The sequence below is a fragment of the Dama dama genome, chromosome 13 (genome assembly GCF_033118175.1).
Source record: "Dama dama isolate Ldn47 chromosome 13, ASM3311817v1, whole genome shotgun sequence".
NCBI lineage: Eukaryota > Metazoa > Chordata > Mammalia > Artiodactyla > Cervidae > Dama > Dama dama.
Window position 1 is genome coordinate 38,209,321 of NC_083693.1, and position 21,544 is coordinate 38,230,864.

At 48.1% G+C, this 21,544-nt stretch overlaps 1 protein-coding gene across 1 annotated transcript in view; it reads left to right on the plus strand.

Annotated features, from left to right (window-relative positions):
* Positions 1–1,165: 1,165 nt before the first annotated feature.
* The window catches only part of OTUD7A (OTU deubiquitinase 7A), a 376,613-nt gene continuing 356,234 nt past the window's right edge, over positions 1,166–21,544 (plus strand). Inside the window, exon 1 of the mRNA XM_061159630.1 lies at positions 1,166–1,305. The gene's annotated coding sequence lies outside the window, so the exon portion shown is untranslated. The remainder of the gene's footprint in view (positions 1,306–21,544) is intronic.

Here is a 21,544-nt window from a genome sequence, read left to right on the forward strand (position 1 = left end):
CATGCCAGGTTTCCCTGTCCTTCACTATCTCCTGGAGTTTGCTCAAACTCACCTCCATTGAGTCGGTGATGCTATCCAAACATCTCATCCTCTGTCAGCCCCTTCTCCTCCTGCCCAGCATCTTTCCCAGCATCAGGGTCTTTTCCAGTGAGTCAGCTCTTTGCATCAGGTGGCCAAAGTATTGAGGCTTCAGTTTCAGCCTCAGACCTTCCAAGGATATTCAGAATTCTTTTGGGATTGACTGGTTTGATATCCTTGCAGTCCAAAAGACTCGCAAGAGTCTTCTCCAGCACCACGGTTCCAAAGCATCAATTCTTTGGCCTTTACGGTCCAACTCTCACATCTTGATCGTGAATACTGGAAAAACCAGGACCTTTGTCGGCAAAGTAATGTCTCTAGTACTAGTAACCTTTAACATATGGTATTATTTGGAAGAAACGGGCGTAGCTACATTGAGAGGGTGACAACGAAAGTGGGCAGTAAGCTGTGGGCCCGCCTTGGCATCAGAGAAAGGAACAGTTCCAAGTCGTGGTGTGAAAATACTTTTAAGAGGAAGGTAAGAAATGGAGAAAAGTCAGAATATCGGTTTTAAGAGGCTAAGGGACCAATTTCAGATGAGATGTCATGCACTGGCCCCAAAGCAGGGCTTGGCAGAAGAGCCCAGACAGGATGGATGGGAGAAAGTTGGAGATCCTGAGAAAGAAAGTGTGAGCAGAAAGCAAGAAACGATAAAGGTGGGCGCAGACAGTGCGAGGCAGGCAGACGGGCAAAGGCAGGTTATTTCAGTAGTGTCTTTTGCAGTTTCTGAGGCAGGTACCAAGGGGCACCTGAAAGAGCGAGCGCAGGCGCCTGGGAAGGCGGGCGCCGGAACGCCCGCGAGGGGTGTCCGGTGCTCTCGCAGGAGACCGGGTCTCGGCGCGGGTGGCGGCTGCGAGCACGCGCGCTCGGAGCCGGCCGGCGGGGCGGGGGCGGGGCGGAGGTGGGGCGCGCGCACGTCCACGCGGGGCGAGGGAGAGGCGCGGCAGAGGCCGGTGACGTCAGGGGGCGCGCGCGGCCGCGGGCGGAGCCGAGGGGCGGGCGCAGCGCGCGGCCGCGGGCGGAGCGGAGGGGCGCGAGGGGCGGAGCAGAGCGCGGGAGGAGGCGGGGGAGGAGAGGCCCCCGGACCGCGAGCGGCAGCTGGGGAGGGGGCCGCGGAGCCGGAGCGCGAGAAACAGCTGATCCGGTTTTCCTTAAAGCCAGAGAAAATGGAAGTCGGGTAGCAGCTACTGCGGCGCTGCGGGCTGACTGAGCGGAGCGGCGCGGCAGGTGAGACGGCGCTGGCCGCGGTGCTGCCGGCGGCGGTGGGGCCGGGGCCGCGGGCCCGGCAGGTGCACTATCCGTCCCAGTGCTGCGTTGGGTGCCTCCGCAGCTTCGTGGCGGAGCAGATGGGCGCAGAGGCCGGGCGGCTGCGTGTCTGGGGCGCGGGGGTCGCGGGCACAGCGCGGGGCTCGCCGGCGCGTCTGCATTGCGGGCTCGGCTCTGGACCCCGCGGGCGCCGCGGCCACCGGCCCTGGCCCGACGCGGCGCGCGTCTCCGGGCAGGGTGCGGCGCTCCCTCTGGGTCGCGGACGGTGTCTCCTTCGGGCCCCGGAGCCGTCTGCACTGGAACGTGATGACGGGCTCGGGGACACCGGCTCCTCGGTCCGTTGGGCGCACTGGGGTCCCGGGGCGCCGGCGGACTCCCGGGCACGGCCAGGCAGCATCGCGTGAGGCCGCCGGCCGGGTGCCCGGGCCGTGGCTACGTGGGCCACCGCGGCCCGGTGCGCCGCTCGCTCTTTCCTCTGGGTCTGGCTGGACAGCGGGCGAACGGCTAATGCAATTTGGCTGTGAACCTGGAGGCCTTCCCTGGTATCTTTTCACTGGAGGGGGTAAAATCGCATTTGCTGTGCTTTAAGTGCTCCTTTAAATTCGGGAGATGTCAGTGATGTCATCATTAACAAAAACTTTCCTTCATTGGACACAACCGCCCAAGTGCACCCTCCTCCAGTGCAGCTATTGCAGCCCTTTGAGAATCTTTGCTACAAAATAGATTTGTCTCTGCTCTGTGAACTCACCAACCTTACACAGGTGAAAACGGTTTTTATTTTTATTTCTTGGCTTGAGAAAGAATAGATTCAAGAGAGGCTGAAGGGAAACTTGTTAGATCCTCACAGATCCGAGAATCACTCCAACCATATCACAAGCATCCAGGGGAAAGTCACGCATGACACTTCCGTGGCTATTGCCTGGCTTTATCTTTATAACTGAAAGTGAGCCATGAGATGAGAAAAATTAAAAGACATTATATTTGAGGTGGCAGATGATGTGTTCAGAAAAGGTAGACAGTGTGGCCTAGATCTTCACAGGCCTTGATTGCTTCAGGAAAATCTGTAGGTCTTCTAGCTCTCCATCACCACCTCCTCCAGGACTCCCCACCATGATGGGCCTGGGAGAAGTCTGCTCTGGAGAAAGGGGTGATAGCTTCTCTGGGGCCCTCCCTGCCTTTCCTGTAGCAGCTGTGTGACCCACCAGCCTCCAAGGCTAGTTTAACACCTGAAGAGAGTTGAGAGAGTGCAGAGGCTGGGACTTAACCTGCAAGGCACACCAAGTTCTGGGGAAATTTCTCCCCATAAATGGGAGCAGCATGCCAGCATTATTGTGTGTGTGAGTGTTCCATTAGTATGGACTGTGATGGGAACAGAAGTAAGCAAGTTCCCAAGACAGTCTGCACTTCTACTGAAGCCAATCATATTGAAAGGATATTCAATGAGGGACAAAAATATTGACATTTGTGTATTTAATAATTAATGATTTCCTAATTGGTGCAAAGAAGCATACCTTAAATTATTTGTGTGATCATATTGGGTCTGTAAGAAATTTAATACCACAGGCCATGCAAAAGTTTTAGCCTGGTCCGGAGGGTAAGCTTTTAAAAACCCTGGATTGGGGGGAAGAAAACTAGAAGTAGAGTTTCACCTTAGGTTTTGGCATTCAGGGTGGCAGTGGATGGAAACCATTGCATTATGGAGTCTTGCCTCTTGTGGGTCTCAGCCTGGGTCCTGTGTGGAGGCCCCTAGCCCTGGTGGAGCCTAGCACAAAAGTTTCGGGAAAGCTGAATTGTCTTTTCTCCCCTGTGGAGAAGGAGAGTGGCATGTCCATATGAAGCAGCCATGTGTGCGTGGCCTGTCACCTCCTAAAGGTGCCAGATTTATTCACAGTGGCAAGACTGCCTGAGACAGGAAGCCTTATAGCAGAATTGACTCCAAATATACGTCTTTTCAGCAACTTTGCCCCCGCTGCATATGGTTATTTTAGAAATTGACCTTCTAAGTCATTGCTGAGATTTTTTTCTGTAACTGAAGTAGCCTCAAGTGTGTGAAAATTGGCTTTTAAGTCTCTGAGTTATGAACTCTATAGAAATTGAGTCTGTGAAACCACTCTGGCCATATATCCTTTCTTTTTTCCCACCTGTAGACCTGTGAAAGTATTCTTTGTAATTTTTTTAAAATTTAACTCACTCTAGTACTTTTGATAATACAAAGCAAGTGTTTTCACTAAAGCTTGAGATATTAGCCACTGGTTTCCTAAAACATTTCAAAATCCCTCACTTTAAAGCCTCTTCATTCCCCTTTCATGCTTAGAGTATCACATCCGATTCTAAGAAGCCAAGATTGCCTTGGCTTTTCTTCTTGTTCCCTTTGAATGTTAAGGTCATTTAATTCTTGTCTTAGGCCCAAAAGATAAAGGCTGAGTCAGCTCCCGAGGGGCCACCAGGGGGCGTGCTAAATGCATCTTGGCGGGCCTCTACCTGAGCCACCTTGGAAAGGATGGAGGATCCCCAAACTAGAGGTGTGTACCTGTGAGCCGTGAGCCGCACGTCTCTGTGTGCCTATCGCCCAAGGGATGGACACTGAAGGAAGGATATGCTTTAAAGAGCCAGAGGTTGCGGCTTCTTGAATGGGTCTCCCTCCATGGGGCAGCTTTAATGGCTCCGTGTTTTTGGAGAGTGATGGTTGGTCCCAGTCAAAAGATTCAGTGCCTCCTCAGATAGCAGAAGGGAAAGTGTTGGCTTGGAGAGGAGTGACTTGGCCTCACAGAAATCCCTGCCTACATCTTGGTCCTGGAGAGGGCATGATGGTGCCAACCAGGACAGCCAGTGAACGTGTCTCCCATCCCCCAACAATGTTTTCCCTGGGGTTTGACAACTATTGACTTAAACCCAAGGACTCTGTGTCATTAGCACCTCTCAGGGGGTTTATTTGCTGGCCTTGCCAACATTATTGGCTCAGGGTTTCTCAGATGAAGACAGGCAAATGTTTAATCCATGTATGTGTTTTTACATGAATAAAATGAAACAGGAGAAAAGAGGCAACTGTGCTTTTCACTTGAATGTGCTTAATCTGATTTTTAAGTGTGTGCCATCAAGGTTTATAGTTATGGGGTCCTCACCAGTTTCCTTGTAGAGCCCAGATGCTGAAGGGTGAGATCACACCTTGAAGGGAATAGATCTTTTACTGGACACCTATCTAACTGCTATGACTGGATAATTCTTTATACTTCTTATTCTGTCAAAATGCTCGTAGAACTGAACTGTTGATTTTAGAGAGGTAAAAGGAAAAAGTTTTCCAGCTTTGTGCTTCTCTTGGAGCACTTTAAATGGCTGCAGGGGAAGTGCCACTCAATTAAAGACAGGTGGCACCTGATCCTTTTGGAAGCGGTCCATCCCTGAGGATGACCACAGGATATCCTACTCAAGAGGGAATCCTGAGATCCACAGGCTTTTAAAAGGAAGCAAAACATGCTGGATTTTTTTTATGGTATATCTAATTTGAAAATATTTTGCCCTTGGAAACTTGGAAGCAGAGTTTCATTTGCCCTTGATAGACTGCTGCATCCCCCAAGCAGTCTGTGTGTCTGACCAAGAAGAAGATGACTGTAACACAGATGTGACAGAGCCAGTCAGGGAGAAGCTGCCCTCTCGTTTTGGGGATGAAGCTCCTTGCCATTCATAGTAACAGAATGGGTACATGGGTTGAAAACAAGTCATTAAAAATCTGAAAGTGAGAGGTTGCCGCTGCCAATTTTACCTGCCCATGTTTTGGAGGTGTGTTAGCTGGCTGGTTTATGCATGGTATTTCTTTTGGAGTAGGGGGTGTGTGGGCTATGGTCAAGGCAGGGATTAGGAGAGAGCAGACCTTACTTTTCCTTCTGCATTAGCCACAACCTGCCACCCGGAATGAGGCATGACCCTGTCATGCTCTAGGACCCTCATGAGAAAAGGAGAAAGTTAACCTCCCATGTCTCCAAGGCCTTATCTAGTGAAGCTGCAGAATTCCACAAACCCATAGTGCTTGCTATTAGATTTCTGCTATCTACCATCTGACATTCTAAGAAGTCAGATGTACATTCATGCCAATGCAAGTTCTAAATACATCTCTCTTGCAGATAGGGTTAAAGTAAACTCATTTTCTGGATTTGAAGGATCGCACCTTTCTCCTTGCAAGGAAATATTTTTTGTTTGAGCCTAGTTTATCCTTCCATAGTTTTCCTTATAAATGTGATGGATATTTGATGTCTGAGTGAATATGCATGCATAAAATGCAGTATAACTTTTACAAAATACAAAGGGAGACCTCTGAAATTCTTTTTCTTTTCTGCTCAGTGTTTCATTCAATTGTTTTATTAGATCAGCAGTTTCTCACGATGCTAAGGATGGATGTGGATGGACCACTCACCCATCCCTCCATGAGATTCAGTCTCTCAGTTGCTGAGATGAGTGTAGGAGCAGATGTCCTGGTTTGCCCCTGCCAACATGAGCCTTGCTACTGCTGTGAAGCCCCCCAGCTCTGCTGCCCCTCAGACAGATACACCCATGGTTTACCCAGATCATCTCTGTGGTTCCATTTTAGAAGTTGCCTATGATATGGGGCTCCCCAGATACTAGAGTATGCCTAGGGCTGGCCTGGCAGGACTGTGGAAGAGACCCCACGATGGACCACATCCTGGGATGTGATGTGCCTCCTTCCATGAAGGCCACCCTAACCCCCAAAACTGAGTCAGTACCCTTTCATCTTGGGGGTCCAAAGACCATGGTTCCAATCCATTTTCCCACACTTCTTATAGTGATGATTTGAAGCTTTGAGAATATGTGTATTATCAAAATATGAGGCAACACTTTTGCATGTGTAATTTTTCATGCCTTAAAAGGAATTGTCCAGCATCCAAGATATGTATTGTTTACTTTTTCTTTTTGTTAATTGAAATATAGTTAATTTACAATGTTGTATTAATTACTTCTGTACAGCAAAGTGATTCAATTATATATATACACATATGTATATACACATTTTTTAATATTCTTTTTCCATTATGGTTTATCATAGGATATTGAATATAATTCTCTCTGCTATACAATAGGACCTTATTGTTTATCCAGTCTATATATTATGGTTTGCATCTGTTAACTTCTGCCTCCCAACTCATTCATCACCCAAGTCCCTTCTCCTTGGCAACCATCAGTCTGTTCTCTATTTCTGTGAATCCATTTCTGTGTCATAGATAGGTTCATTTGTATCATATCTTAGACTCCATGTATAAGTGATATCATATGGTATTTGTCTTTGTCTTTCTGACTTTCTTTACTTAGTATGATAATCTCTAGTTGCACACTTTTTCTTCTTAAAGTGGAGTATCTTTTGCCAGTCTTTTAAATAATATCATGCTATCTCTTGAATCATTCCTGAATAGAAAAAAAGATGGACAAGTTGCCAGCTGACTTGGACAATGTGGCAAGCTGTGTGACCTTGGGTACAGTCCCAAGTGGCCCCCCAAGAGGAGAATCTCTTCTCTGGTTTTGTGTAGGTTTGGGGGGGAGAAGCAGATGAGTGTGCAGTGAGTCCTTCAATTCTAAAGCAATCGATGATTCCAATAGAAGGAAGTAGGAGGCGGCGTGCCCATCTCATTTACCACGAGCCCTTCGCCTTCCCTTGTCACTGTTGTCAGTTGCTGGGTTTACAGTTGACACTTGTAACTCAAGTCCCAGCTTCAATGAACTTGCTTTTAACTTTTTTTGTAGAGGAAGAAGGAGGCATGGGTAAGAAGAATGGAGGACCTTCTTTGGCTTAGTGATTCTTGTCGTTTACCTGGAATTGTCATCCAGTTCTGTTAAAACAGGCTAAAGGAAGTTCCTCCAAGTCAGGTAGACTACAGACCCCTTGAGAGTTGGGCTGCATCTCCTATCTCTAGCAGGCCCCTCGGTCTCATCAGATGGATTGTTACAGAACACACATTCTTACTCTCGGAGTTGATGGAAGATTAGTCTTTCACATGGACAACTCGTGGGTGGAAAGAGAGGAAGGAGAAAAACATTCCAGAGATGGGGTCCTGCTAGTCCCATGTCTGTGAGGGGCAGTGACCATGGCCTGAGGCCCCACCAGCATGGCATTTACCCTTGGTTTTACCCTTGGGGGAAGTGTGTGGCTAAGCTCTGGGTCTGCACTGCTCTCCTCACCCTGAAAGAGCCCCCTGGCAGGGCCGGCTGCTGTTCTTGGAGCAGGTCTCTGGCCTCTGAGACCAAGGGGCATCCTCTCGTCATTGGTCTTGAATATGGTGCAGGGCAGAGAAGTCTCTGTGGCTCCTGAGGGACAACGCAGGCCCCCATGGGAGGAAGTGACTCTTTTGCAAGCCCTGTCACTTGCTAGGTCACGTGAAAGCCCTGTGGCTGTTTCACTTGGCACTGTGGCTGCATAATTATTGGTAGGCAAATTGAAAGGCCGCACTGGATCTCTTGGGAGCCTGTGGCCTGGACTTGCAGGAATGGTTTGCACTTTGTGTCCACATCTCTTGATTATTTCATTTGTAAAGTCTGTCTGGACTGAGGTGCTGACTGTGACCTAGGCCCTCAGGGTCCCCTGGTTCAAAGTGGCCGGCAGACTCTGGCTTGTCAGGCCTGGCATGTATGGGCAACCTCCATCTCCCCTGGGTCATCTACCTGCGCTGCCTGTGACTGACAGCATTTCCTAAGGTTTCTTCCACCCAACTCCACTTATCCCATGAACAGTCTGGAGGGCCCTGTGTTCAGAAAGACATTGTCACATCGGGTATGTAAGGCTTCCGGGGTTTGGGAGGGGTGATACAGGCAAGAAATTCCACTGCTTCAAGTTAGAGGTTTGTTATAAGATGCTGTGCTGCTGCATTTAAATTAGGAGATACTGTGGAGGTGGCAAACACCACAGTAAAGCAAAACACATGAAGTTTTTTGGTTCCCAGTGCATGTAAAACTTACATTTACACCACCATCCTATCGTCTATTAAGTGTACAATAGCATTATGTCTAAATATATACCTATATATACACCCCTTAATTAAAAAATACTCTATGGCTAAAAAAAATGCAAGCTATCATCTGACAATACAGGGTTGCCACAAACCTTTAGTTTCTTTAAAAAAAAAAAAATGCAGCATCTATGAAGCGAAGGAGGTCTGCCTGTACTAGGCTGTGGGGTGACTGGAGGGCCCGGTGGGAAACGTGGCCATGGAGGAGCGTCTGTGTGTGGCCCCTGCAGGTTAAGGCCGGGCCTGCTGGGGGAGACTCCCAGCCTCTGTACCAGGCCCCCACCTTGGGCATCTCTCTAGTCCTCTGTTTCACAGGTGAGGTGGAGACAGGTAGCTGCTTGACCTCTGATACCTCATTCAAGTCCATGATTCTGTGCCCAGTAATCCCCTCCTTCTCTCCTAGTGCTGACTAATCAGGGGAAAGAAAGGCCCACTCATTGCTGGGAGAGAACAGCTAGGGAAAATTAGGCGTCTCTTAGGAATGTTTGTATCCGTTTCTCATGCTGAGGAGAATACAGAGCATTTGAAGAAGGATTTATAGTTAGAAATGGGCTGTGTGGTCAGCATCCCTCCTTCTGACTGTGAGACTCCGAGGAGAAGGCTGTGCCCCAGCCTGTTCAGAACAGGCTCTCCATGTGTGTTTATGAGATGCATTCACTAGTCCTATGGGAATTAAACTTAGAAATTTAATTATTCTTTCTAGAATTGTTTAGCTCCCATGAGTTCAAAAGTGTTAGAGTTGAGAATGCGGCTCATGTCAAATTTGACACATTTTCAAACTTGAGCCCCCCAGTTTGGCAGTGAGCAAAAAAAAAGAAAAAAAAAAAAAAAAACCCAGCAAATTATTTACCAATTCACCATGATGCAGCACACTGCAAGAGTGTCATTCTCTGGGGAGGTATAGTTCTATCCTTTCCATATATGTGTCACAGACACTGTATGCAGTCTTAGGGAATATTAGCTACATCTATTTGATAAGGAAAACAACTGCACTCCTGATTTCTTTTAAAATTGAAATATAATTGCCTTACAGTGTTGTGTTAGTTTGCACTCCAGATTTTGAAGAACCCTCCTCCCCACCTCCCTTTACCTGTCTGGGGTGTGGAGCCTTAAAGAAGGCAGCAGTCCGCATCATCCATGCGGCTCAGCCTGGGGAGTGGGTGGGACCCCAAGGTTAGTACTTCCCCTGGGACTCCCTCCATATGCTGACAAATGTTCTGCCCTCTCTGGCCCCCTGAGCAGTGCTGCCCTCTTGCTCCCTGCCACACCTCTCTCCTGGGCCTGTCTCCCTGCTCTGGAGAGCCTCCAGGGGGCTGCTGGTGCCCCCAGACCTCGCCCCTGAGCAAGATTCCTTACTACCCACCTCCCTTTTATTTCAGTTTGGCAAGAGGATGAGATCTACCTGACTTCCCGTAACAGAACCATGACACCATAATGGACAAGTCTGTCCCCATGATATTGAGTGGGAAAGTGATGCTTTCTGGATAAAGTATGCGAGGACTTTTTTTTCTTTTAAGTAATTGATAAGACTTTTCTGTCACCATCCTCTCTTGGTGTTCTCTTGCCTGCAAAAGTATCCCAAGAAGGAACCACTGTACCTATGATGGTAAAGTGGAGGTTCATGATTCAACACTGCAGCTTTAGTGAAACAGCCCTTTATGAGGGTGGAATGTTGGTGGTCCCTCCCCTCCCTTCCCACCCCTGAGTGAGGCCAGGTGTGGGGCCCTGAGGATGGGCATTACTGAGAACAGGCTTGCAATCAAGTAGTAACCTCTGTGGTAAGATGATGCCCAAGGCACTAGAAAGTCTAGTGTTTGAGAGTGTGTCTGGTGGCTCAGACAGTAAAGAATCCACCTACAATGCTGGAGACCTGGGTTCAATCCCTGGGTTGGGAAGATCTCCTGGAGAAGGGAACCCGCTCCAGTATTCTCGCCTGTAGAATTCCATGGACAAAGGAGCCTGGCAGGCTACAATCCATGGGGTCGCAAAGAATCAGACATGACTTGACTACTTTCACTTCCCTCTTACTTGGAGCAGTCTGGAGACCAGACCCCTCCGGCCAAGCCCCAAGGTGTACATTCTTCCCTTAAACTAACCCTAACAGAGAGGAGAAGAAGCAGAGACATTTTCCGATCAGGAGAGGGTGTTGACCATCCACTCCCCATCGTGTTTAAACAACCTGTCTAAATGCATAGAGCTGCCAAGCCTGCAGCAGGGATGACTGGGTTCCTCATGTTCCTCCCACCAGTTCTTTGTGTTGCCCAAGAGATGGGCAGTGACATTTTGTCCCGGGTTCCTGGTGGCGTCCATGGACTAGTGGGCAACGGCATGAGAAAGCACCTTTGACATAGACATCTGGGTGCCGCAACAACAGACCTCCTCTGAGGGTCCTGGGTGCTGGCCTGGGCTGAGCATGAGTGACATAAGGAACAATGGGGCACTGCATGATCACTGAGGCGGCTATCAGGCTGGAGGGGAGGTCACACCCACAACCTCCCCTGTGGACTCTCTGAAAAGCAGAGTATGTTGGGGACAGAGGACCCCATGGGAGTGGCTGGACAGAGCAAGTGCAAGACCATAGGGTGGTCAGAGTAGGGGTCTGATTGGGATCCACACCACTCAGTGCCCTGAGCATGGGGGTCCATCCAGCAGACACTCACCGGCTAACCTGGGTCAGGTATTGAGAAACACGCAGGGTACTGGGGCAAACTCAACCCCTGGGGAGGATGTGGCACAGCACCAGGGAATGGGCACGCAGCCTCATGCCTGCTGGGTCCCCCCAAAAGTCCCACAGCCTGACCACAGCTGAGCTCTGCCTGCATGCAGCCTGTGGGTTATCGCATTTTTAGTCTTTTAGTCTTTATGAGTACATAAAATGTACTCATCTAACTTAATTTAATTTAATTATGAAGGATTTGCTGAATTTAAGCTCAGTGTCTTCTATCTTGGAGTTCCCAGCATGTCCCTTCCTGGGCTGGTGGGCCAGCCTGTAGTAACCACATAGTCCCAGAGTATGCAGTGGCCGGCCCATCACAGGGTTTCTCCCTTCTGTTTCCAGGGTTATCTCTCTCTCTGATCTTGACACCAGCACCTGTCCGCCAGCCTCTGTGGTCCTCACAACAACCCAGTGAGGTACCGGGCTGGCCCTTGAGCAGGAAGGAGTGTCCCTCTATCCACACCCTGACATGTGGGTTAGGCGGATACTCAAAAAGAAGAATTAATTAGGGAGAAGCTATAGTCTCCATTCAGCCCCTGTAAAGTTAGAGGGAAACTCTGAAATGTGTTTGCCAGCTGCTGTGAGTGGTATCAGCTCAGTTATGCTCTGAAAGATGACTGAAGTGTGAGCCCCCCCTTCTTTCCTCACCCTCCCATTCCTCCTGTTTCATTGTTTATGTTTCCGTTCCTTCCATGTTCTAGACACATACTATTTGCCCTCTCATAGGTAACCTCAGTTTCCAGTTACCTGGTCTTTGTGCTGCGATTCCAGGATCACACAGTACTGGTCCTTTATTAGTAATTCTAGAGGAATTATCAGGGCCTTTCTTTCAATTCCTCTTTCAGTTGTTGGAGTTCATTGTAGAGTTTGTGGGTTGTGATCCCCCACTGTCTTCTTAAATGGCTCATGACCCTCAGTGGAGAATTTTTGCAAGCTCCAAAGTATCTCTTGCATGAGTATAAAACTCTTGAGTCCCACCTTCCCTTTAAAACTTTATAGAAATATTTCTGTCTTTTAGCATTGAGGATTATTATTAAGATATCTGAGCTCGGCCTGTCTTCTGCCTGGATGTTCATATGATTCTTTTGATTCATTAACTTCTCCAGGCAATTTCTGTATGTTCATCTTTCTGTTATCACTTTTTTTGTTTTGTTTTGTTTGGGTCTTTATTTAAAAAAATTTTTTCCCATTTATTTTTATTAGTTGGAGGCTATTACTATAAAGACCAATACAGTATACTAACGCATATCTATGTAATTTAAAAAGATGGTAACGATAACCCTATATGCAAAACAGAAAAAGAGACACAGATGTAAAGAACAGACTTTTAGACTCTGTGGGAGAAGGTGAGGGTGGGATGTTCTGAGAGAATAGCATTGAAACAAGTATACTACAGGGTGAAACAGATCACCAGCCCAGGTTGGATGCATGTTATCACTTTTTTTAAAAAAAACTGCACACAGTATATCCCGTCATCTGACAGAGACAAGTCACTTTATCTGTGTAGTGTTTCTTCTGTGTCTTATATATGTCATCTCTTTGACAAACTTGGTATTTCACTTACTTTGCCATTTCATTTGCTTGTATCTTTGGTTGGTTGATTGTGTTTATTTTATTTTTTAATGGCTTCTAATGTGCTCATCATTCCTGCCCCATTTATTTTCTTTTTCTCCATTTCTTTCCCAAGCTCTTGTCTTTCTGTTGTTTAATAATTTCTTCTTTGATTTTTAAAAATCTTTTTAGGAACGTACAGTCACCAGGATAAAGGCCCCTCGAAGATGTCAATATCCCGATCTCCAGAATCTGTGAATATATTGGGAGAATTGGAATTGGAAAAGTAAAATTGAATATGGAATGAAGGTTGCTAACCATCTGACTTCAAAGTAGTGGGGTTATCCTGGGTTATCCTAAGTGGGCCCAGTGTAATCAGAGGGTACATGAAAGGGGTAGATGGAGGATCAGAGAGGCGTCAACACAAGAAAGACCAGTCCTGATGTTGTTGGCCACAGGAGGCCATGATCCAATGCATGCATGTGGCCTCCAGACTGGACACAGCAAGGAAAAAGGGGCTTCTTGCAGTGGCTGGAGTCATGAGCTCCCCCATGACATTCATGTCCCAACCTCCAGAACCTGGGAATATGTTCATTTATTTGGAAAAGGAGACTATGCAGATGTAATTGAATTAAAAATCTTGAGCTGGGGAGATTGGCCTGATTTTTCCAGGTGGGCCTGAGTAACCCCAAAAGAAGCAGGAGGAGCAAAGTCAGAGCAGACCTGAAGATGGACTCAGAGGTCAGGGATGCAGTTTCTGGAAGGGGAACACCAGCCGAGGAATGGGTACAGCCCCTGGAAACTGTGCAAGGTGGGGCACCTTCTCCCCTGGAGCCTCCAGAAGGAACACCATCCTGCAGTACCTTGGCTTTAGTCCAGTGAGACCCATTTCAGACGCCTGATCTCTAGAACTGTAGGATGATACGTTGTTCTTGTTTTAACTCACCAGATTTGTTGTGATTTGTTTCAGCAGTAACAGGAAACTCACAGAGACTGTAGGGGAGTATGTTATTACAAAAGTTCTTCACCTGTTTCCTTAGGAAGTTTTCCTTTGGGTCTACAAGTGTTTACCCTCCTCCTCCACCCCATTCTAAGCCTAATTCCTGAGTTGGTTACTTTGTGACTTTAGTCAGTGCTTACTTGAAGAATGGGATAGGGTTGCACTTTGTTTCAAGTTTATAGTCTGAAATGCAAGAATATACTCTTCAAGTGTATTTCTTTTGCCCAGTTAGGAGCTGTGGTTCCCCAACTCTGCATGAATAAATTGGGTGTTGCTCCTAGCAGGCCTCTGTGTCATCTATTTGCTAACTGCCTCTGTCTCTATAGGAGGCCAAACCCACAGGCCACAGTCTACCTAGTGGTTCTGCTCCCATGTCCACGTGATCCTTTGCAAGCTGCCATCACAAGGTCTTTATCTCCCCAGGGGTCAGGAGTGGGGCACTGGCTTGCTGTGTGTCTCTTCCTGATTCCATTGGTCTGGTCCACCCAGGGATTTGTGTGCTCTGCTTGTGTCTGTTTTCTTGATTTGTTGAAAGTGGTATATATTTTTCTATTTCTCTGTCTCCCTTTTCATTGTTTTGAGGGCTTTCAGAGAAAGTGTGGAGGAGTAAACCATTCACTGGAAACTACTTTCTGGTGAGTGCTGGTGTAGATGCTGAGGGATTTTACTCATCATCTTTGGGGAGCTGCTTGTGCTTTGAGAGAGAGAAATGGGTCGCCATTTCTCTTGGGGACTGGGCATTGTTTAGCATTTGTGGCTTTGGGATTCCTTTTCCAAGATTTTTTGGAACCCTCCAGAACCCTTTTTGTGTAAAAGCCCTTCCATTAGATTAGACAAGCTATTGTATAAAAGATTTGGCCTCCCAGGCTAGCAGTCTGGGAGAAGGCAGGAGACAAGTGCCACACCTGAATTCTGGCCCAAGGCTTCCCTACCTCTGGGGCCAGATCCTGCCCCTGCCATGCCCCAGCAGCCTTGGACTCACTGCTTGTGTCTCTGAAATCTGTGTGGCTTTTTGGATGTTAATCAATAAAGCCTGAATAAACACTTGCTGCTTTAATCACTAATGAATATTAAATTAATGCTGTAATCCCTAAGCAGTAGAATAGCCTCCAGTTATTGCCGTGTGTTTCTCTGACATTATCCAGTTTAAATCTCACAGCCATCCTGTGAGGCAGGTGTCACGGTTCAGCCTCACTTGGCCGTTAAGCCAGGTTGGAGTGCCTGGAGATGCCATTTGTCTGTCTTAGAAGCACAGGCTGCCTTCACCAAGGTTAGACCTGGTCCTTGACACCCAGGGAGTGTGTACTTACTTTGTTGGGTTGAGTTGAAGCTTATGAACTTCTTTAATTCTTTTACAAGCTCTTTGTGTGTGCAAATCTGTTGGCCCAAAATATGTTTGGAACAGCTTTCTTGTAGTAATATTAGACTCATTTGTTTTAATTATTGAATTTTAAATAGTTATGTGTTAACAACCCTCAGTTGTGAAGTGTTTTTGTCATTCAAAACCCGTGGCGACTTAAAAGTAGGAAGCCCTAAATTCTGAGGAATGAGGATTCATGAGGATTTTGTCCCAGCCAGACCCACTTTGGGCTAGTCCTGTGCACACACAGCCCCTCTAGTTTATTGTCCCTGGGGTGCCTGCCAGCCAATCAGTGTACAAAGAGGGGAGTGCCCACACTGTCTCTCTTCAGTTACTGGGAGAGAAATCCACCGTGCAGTGAAGATAGTAAACTAAGAAGTAAAAAGTAAAAAGATGGTAAACTAGAATCTCTCATTTTTGTTTTTTTGCCTGCCTTCCATTTTGTAGAGTTCACAGGGTTGTAGTCATGGGAATACATGACTGGTGGGCCACGGCTTGAGAGAGCCCTGCTGGGTCAGGCCTTGCATCCCTCTAGACAGATGGTCAGCAGCCCCTGAGAATAAGGTCAAATGATCACTGTGCTGTTGCCAGTGTGGAGGAAGGACAGAATGTACCTGGTATTTGAGATAGACCATGTCCTTGGGTTCCCTGTACAACCAGAATGTGTGAGACTCAGAGAACATAGCCTTGTAGCCTTCCTGAAGCTTCTTTGGACACCTGGCAAGTTGAGGGAATGAACTTCCTCCTGCCCACTCCTCTGGGCCTCCCCCAGGCATGATTCATGCTGGGATCAGTTCTGTGACATCAGCTTTTAGCTCTTCAAAGATTGCCTGTTACCACTTCCCTCTCTTCCTTCCTGTCCCAGTTTGTCATTTATTAGTCTGTGGTCTCCCCACGTGGCACAGTGGTAATGAATCCACCTGCCAGTGCAGGAGATGCAGGAGACAAGGATCTGGATTGGGAAGATTCCTCGGAGTAGGAAATGGCACCCCACTCCAGTTTTCTTGCCTGGAAGATTCCATGGGCAGAGGAGCATGGCAGGCTACCTGGAGGTCATAAAAAAGTTGGACATGGCTGAGCAATTGAGCATGCACGTTTGTTCTGTTATCCTGATTTTTCAGCAGTTCTCTTGCAATATGTCCAGTGCATTCTGGACACTTTCCTCGGTGTTGCCTTCCACTTGGCTAATCTGCCCTCTACCCGATCCACGTCAAATCTACTGTAAAGAGCAGTCACTTGGTTTTAAGTTTCTGTGATTGTGTTATTCATTTCCATAAATTCTCTTAATTTCCCATATCCCATATTTAAGAGGTATCGTATTATTTACTTAGGGTCAATGTAATACACCACATTAACAAATTGAAAGATAAAAACCACATGATTATCTCAATAGATGCAGAAAAAGCCTTTGACAAAAAAAGTTGCAGGATGTAAAATTAACACCCAGAAATTCCTTGCATTCCTATACACTAACAATGAGAAAACAGAAAGAGAAATTAAGGAAACAATACCATTCACCATTGCAACAAAAAGAATAAAATACTTCAGAGTATATCTACCTAAAGAAACAAAAGACCTATACATAGAAAACTATAAAACACTGATGAAAGAAATCAAAGAGGACACAAACAGATGGAGAAATATGCCGTGTTCATGGATTGGAAGAATCAATATTGTCAAAATGACTATACTACCCAAAGCAATCTATAGATTCAATGCAATCCCTATCAAGCTACCAATGGTATTTTTCATAGAACTAGAACAAATAATTTCACAATTTGTATGGAAATACTTGCATCTGTCATTTAAAACTGTATGTTATGGTCTCTGAGTAATGATTTCTTATCTGAACTTCTTGATGGTGGTGAGCTGGGAGTTTTTGTCTGGTGTTACTGTTTGCTGTGCCTGCTGGCTCTGTTCTTGGGGAATCGCTTCTACTCATGTCTCCTCTTTGCTGGTGCCAGGGTGAGTACATCTGGCCAGTGAGATTGTATTTGCTTCTGTCAGGTCCACAGGGGGCTGTGAGCCCAGGGTCACCTTGCGTGTCAGCTCCCTGAGTTGGTGGTTTTGGACATGGTGGCTGTCTGAGGTGAGCACACACTGAGACTTTGCCCTTCATGTGTTTGTCATGCAGCCTGCAGTGAAGACTGTGGCAGTACTATGTCTGTGGCAAGGATGCAGTCAGTGGGAGGTCAGGACTGGACTGGCCACAAGACACACATCCTGTGCGCCTGTTGAAAGGGTGACTGACTCTGAAGTTGGGACCAACTTGGGGAGTGGAGCTACTAAAGGACAGAGCAGAGGCGAGTATGTATGTTTGTGTGCCAAGGCCTGGGAATGCCTTGATGAGCGGCTTCCTGACAGTGCCCTGTGGTGGTGGGAGCAGTGTTGGCCCCATCAGAGGGCTCTGTTGACTGTAAAAAGATAAAGGACTAGCAGGCCCTTCCCAGCTAAGCATACTGCAATTTCCGGAGGCTGGCTTGCTTCTTTTTATCATATCAACAAGTTTAAATGCAAAGCATTGGATGTAGAAGAGCACAAGATACCCCAGGAATGAGTGCTGAGTCAGTGCAGGGAAAGGAGGAAGGCAGTCCATACACTCGCAGCTAGAATATGCTTGAGCATGTTGCGTGGATGCTGTCTGAGGTTTCAGCTGTAGAAAACTTAAGAAGGGCACAAAGCATTTTAGAGTATTGCCTACAGCTAGGGAACCACTGCTTGACAGTTCAAGGTTAGACAGTCCCTCTAGGCGGACTGGTCCAGCCCGCCTGCTCGTCCCAGGTATACCTCGCTTCATGGAGCTCTTGCCACATCTGGCTACTGGCTCCCCCACCCTTCCCTGGATGCAGAGCCCTTCCAACGCCAACCCCTGCATCTCCCATGACACCTTTATAGTTTCCCCACTCATGGCACATGGGAGCCCTGCTCTGCGTCACAGAGTGTGTGCTCGCCCAGGAGCATGAAGGGTGGGCTGCAATTCTTTGCGTGTTGGTGCACCTCACCCATGGGATACCTTCTTATGGTGACCATGCCATGACATTGGAAAGTGAAGTCGCTCAGTCATGTCCGACTCTTTGCGACCCCATGGACTGTAGCCCGCCAGGCTCCTCCATCCATGGAATTCTCCAGGCAAGAATACTGGAGTGGGTTGCCATTTCCTTCTCCAGGGGATCTTCCTGACCCAGGGTTCGAACCCAGGTCTCCTGCATTATAGTCAGATGCTTTTACCATCTGAGCCACCAGGGAAGCTCGACATTGGAAAAGCTCTTTAGATTTCCAAAAGGAGGGGACACTTAACTGTGTTGCAAGTCCTTGTACCCTTACTGACCCCTATAAGGCCTTGCAATACCCACCTGCCCCCCTCAACCTGTGCACACACAGTATACATAGATTTGGTAGCCTGAGGTAGCTTTGTCACTTCCCTGGAGTGTAGTATTCATTACCATGTCATGTGGTCTGGGTCTTCACAAAGAGCCACCTTCTTCTGGTCGTAAAGGATGGGACCATGGTTAGTTGTACTCAGGGGAGGAGAGCTTCTGACGTGTTCCCACACCCTTCTTTCATTTCCGTTGTCTGCTCTGTAGTGTGCTAGTGTTCACTGCTACCCTGCTCTGGACGCTGTTCTCCTGCATGTAGGGAACCAGGCAGCATTGTCTCAGGAGTACAGGCTCCAATCACCTATACGGTTGGCCCTCTGTATCCATTGGTCCTGCATGCATGCGTTCAAACCACCACAATCAATGATGTTCTAAGAACTATTCCATAAAGTTCCAGAAAGCAAAACTTGAATTAACTGTACTTTGGTAGCTATTTACATAGCATTTACATTGTAATAAGCATTATAAGTAATCAAAGGGTGATATAAAGTATAAGGAAGCATGTACAGTGAGGTTTATGCAAGTATGATATCATTTTACATAAGGGACTTGAGCATCTGTGGATTTTGGTATCCTCAGGGGTCCTGGAACCAACCTCCCATGGATACTGGGGGGGGGGCTGTATTTGCTCCTGGAAAGTTTGAATCAGTTGTGCTTTTATATAAAATATCCCCAGGTGTCCCTGTTAGGTCTTGAACTTCTCTGCAGTCTGACCACTGCTGCAGCCCTGACACAGGACTCATTCAGTGCAACCCGGTCCACCCAGAAGGGGTGGCAGACCTACTGGGCATCTGTCTGCCTCATCATAGCTTAGGGGAAGGGAAGGGAGGATTCTTCAGTGTCCCCCATGGTCCAGGAGTGGTGGGACATTTTATTGACTGCCTCAGCATTTAATTTTTTGCAAAATTATGCTGCCCTTGATTTTGTGTCATTTCATTCATTCAGCAGACATTTCGTCTAAACATTTTCTTCCTCTTAAAAGTAAACAATAGCTTTTGGAAAAATACTCGGTGGAAAAGAAGTTATCATGTGCAAAGAATGTTTCCTCCATTCTTTTCTTCTTCACCTGGCATTATTTCTTGAGCTTTTCCCGCATTACTGAATAGCCTTAAACTGAGTTCCCCATGGCCACATGGCACTGAGTGGGCTGAACATGCTATAGTCAGTGAATGATCATGGATTGTGGGCTCCGGAGGGCTGGGCAGGCAGGTCAGATGATGGGTCATCTAGTGCAGCGTGTTGTGTCACCACACACGGGAGAGCCTGTTCTTGTTCCTGATGCCACTGCCAGAGCTCTCCTTTCAGTCCTGATGGGGGCCCCCGAGATAATTTTACTTTGGTCTCTGTCACACACCATCATTCAAGCTTTCTGAACTTAGCAACAGTGTACCCAAGGAGTTTACAATTCCACATACTTCCTCTACAAGCCACCAAAAGGACGTTTGGGGCCATAGACAGAACAGTAGCCGCCCGTGGACCAGCAGAAGGAACTAAGTATCAGGAGAGGTTGTGTGGCTCAGATTCCAAAACTTGGAATTCTTGGGCATTTGAATTGGGGAATGTGGAAGAATTCAGGCACCTGGGAATGACAGGAGAGGCCTAGGAGGCAGGAGCTGGAGAGAGGCTGGGGGGACAGCAGTCAGCAGTGGATGGGCCTCTGGGAGAGTGGATCAGAGCAGCAGGCTGTAGGGGCAGGAGGCTGGAGACCCAGTCCTGCGGAGGGTAGAACCAGCGTCAGCAGAGAGGAGCAGGAGGAAGCAGCCTGGATCCCATGTTCCTGGGGCTGTGCTGCTGACAGCTGCCTCCCCACCCTCCACCCCCGCCCCAGGACTGTTGGCTCAGCTGTTTGCTGGAGACCCTGGGCTCCTGTCCCTCCCCCCACCCCTTCTCCTCCCCTCCTTCCTTCTCTCCCCTTCCTCCCCTCCCCCTCTCACTTCATCTCCCTCCTCCCTCCCTCCCCCCTCCTCCTCCTCCGGGGGAGAGCCACCAGTGTGCCCCAAGGGTCTCTGGCGTCTGTTCGCTGTACTCAGAGTGCTGGCCTCTCCGCTCCCACAGTCCCTTCTTCTCTGTGTGTAGGACCAGGTTAGAGCCTGGGTCCTGGCACATTAGTGTGTAGAGAAAGAAGGTGCAATAAGGGAGGAAGTGTCTCTAGATATACTCGGAGGAACCCAGTGGGGAGAGCACTGGGCAGTCAAGGACCCCCAGGCAGGCCCCATCCCTCACAGTGGGTGTTTGCCTAAGGTCTCAGGATTTATAAAAGATGCCAGGCTGATTCTCCTGCTCAACTGGCTCCCCTGGCCCCCAGGGTACGTTGTGTGGTAAGAACCAGTATGTGGCCAATTTCACAAGGGCAGATAATTGAGAAGGTGGCTGGTGTCCTGGGGGCACACAGGTCCATCTGCCTGTTGGGAAAGCTGGGGCCAAGCATGGGAGAAAAACGGGATGGAACTCTAGGCCTCGTGCCACTTGGAGGCCTCTCCTATCCATCTCCCCTGAGAGCAAGGCCCAGGGTGGGACAAGGTGTGTGTAGATGTCAGGGTGCAGGGGTACGCCATCCAGAGCAGGTGAGGGCATGCCTAGGGCCATTCACCATGGGGAAGGTTAACACATCAAGGATCCTGCTTTGTAAGATTATTATTGTAAAACAAGTAGTATGATGGGAATAGGCAGGTGTTTGGATGGCAAGGAGCCATCGTATTTGTGGTACCTCTCAGGAGCCCAGCAAGGAGGAGCAACCTCCTGCTGGCTGCAGAGGGGAGAATGGATGCCTGGCTTGCTGTGGGGAAGCGGTGTCTCTTGGCTCCCCTCTGTGCTGCTCTGTACGTGATGGCCTCGCCCCTGGCTCACGGGGACAGTGAAGCCACGGGCGGTGGGCGGTGCCCTAGGTGGTGAGCAGAGCCCATGCACACCTGCAGGATGTATGTAAGCACCATAACCATGGAGCAGGGCAGGACTTGCCTCAGGCCTCGTTCCATGGGGCCCACCTGTCTACCTGCTATTTGTGCAAGGTTGGGAGGGTTAAATTTGGAATTTAGCATTCGTTATTTATTCAAAAATCCTCTGTGAGTCCTTAACCTTTGGGGGGGCCCTCTGTGGTCTGTGGAATCAGACATTCTGAGTGCCCTTGGGCCATGAGTCAGGACCGGGGAGACAGGCAGATGCAGGTGTGGAACTGTTTCTGAGTCTTAA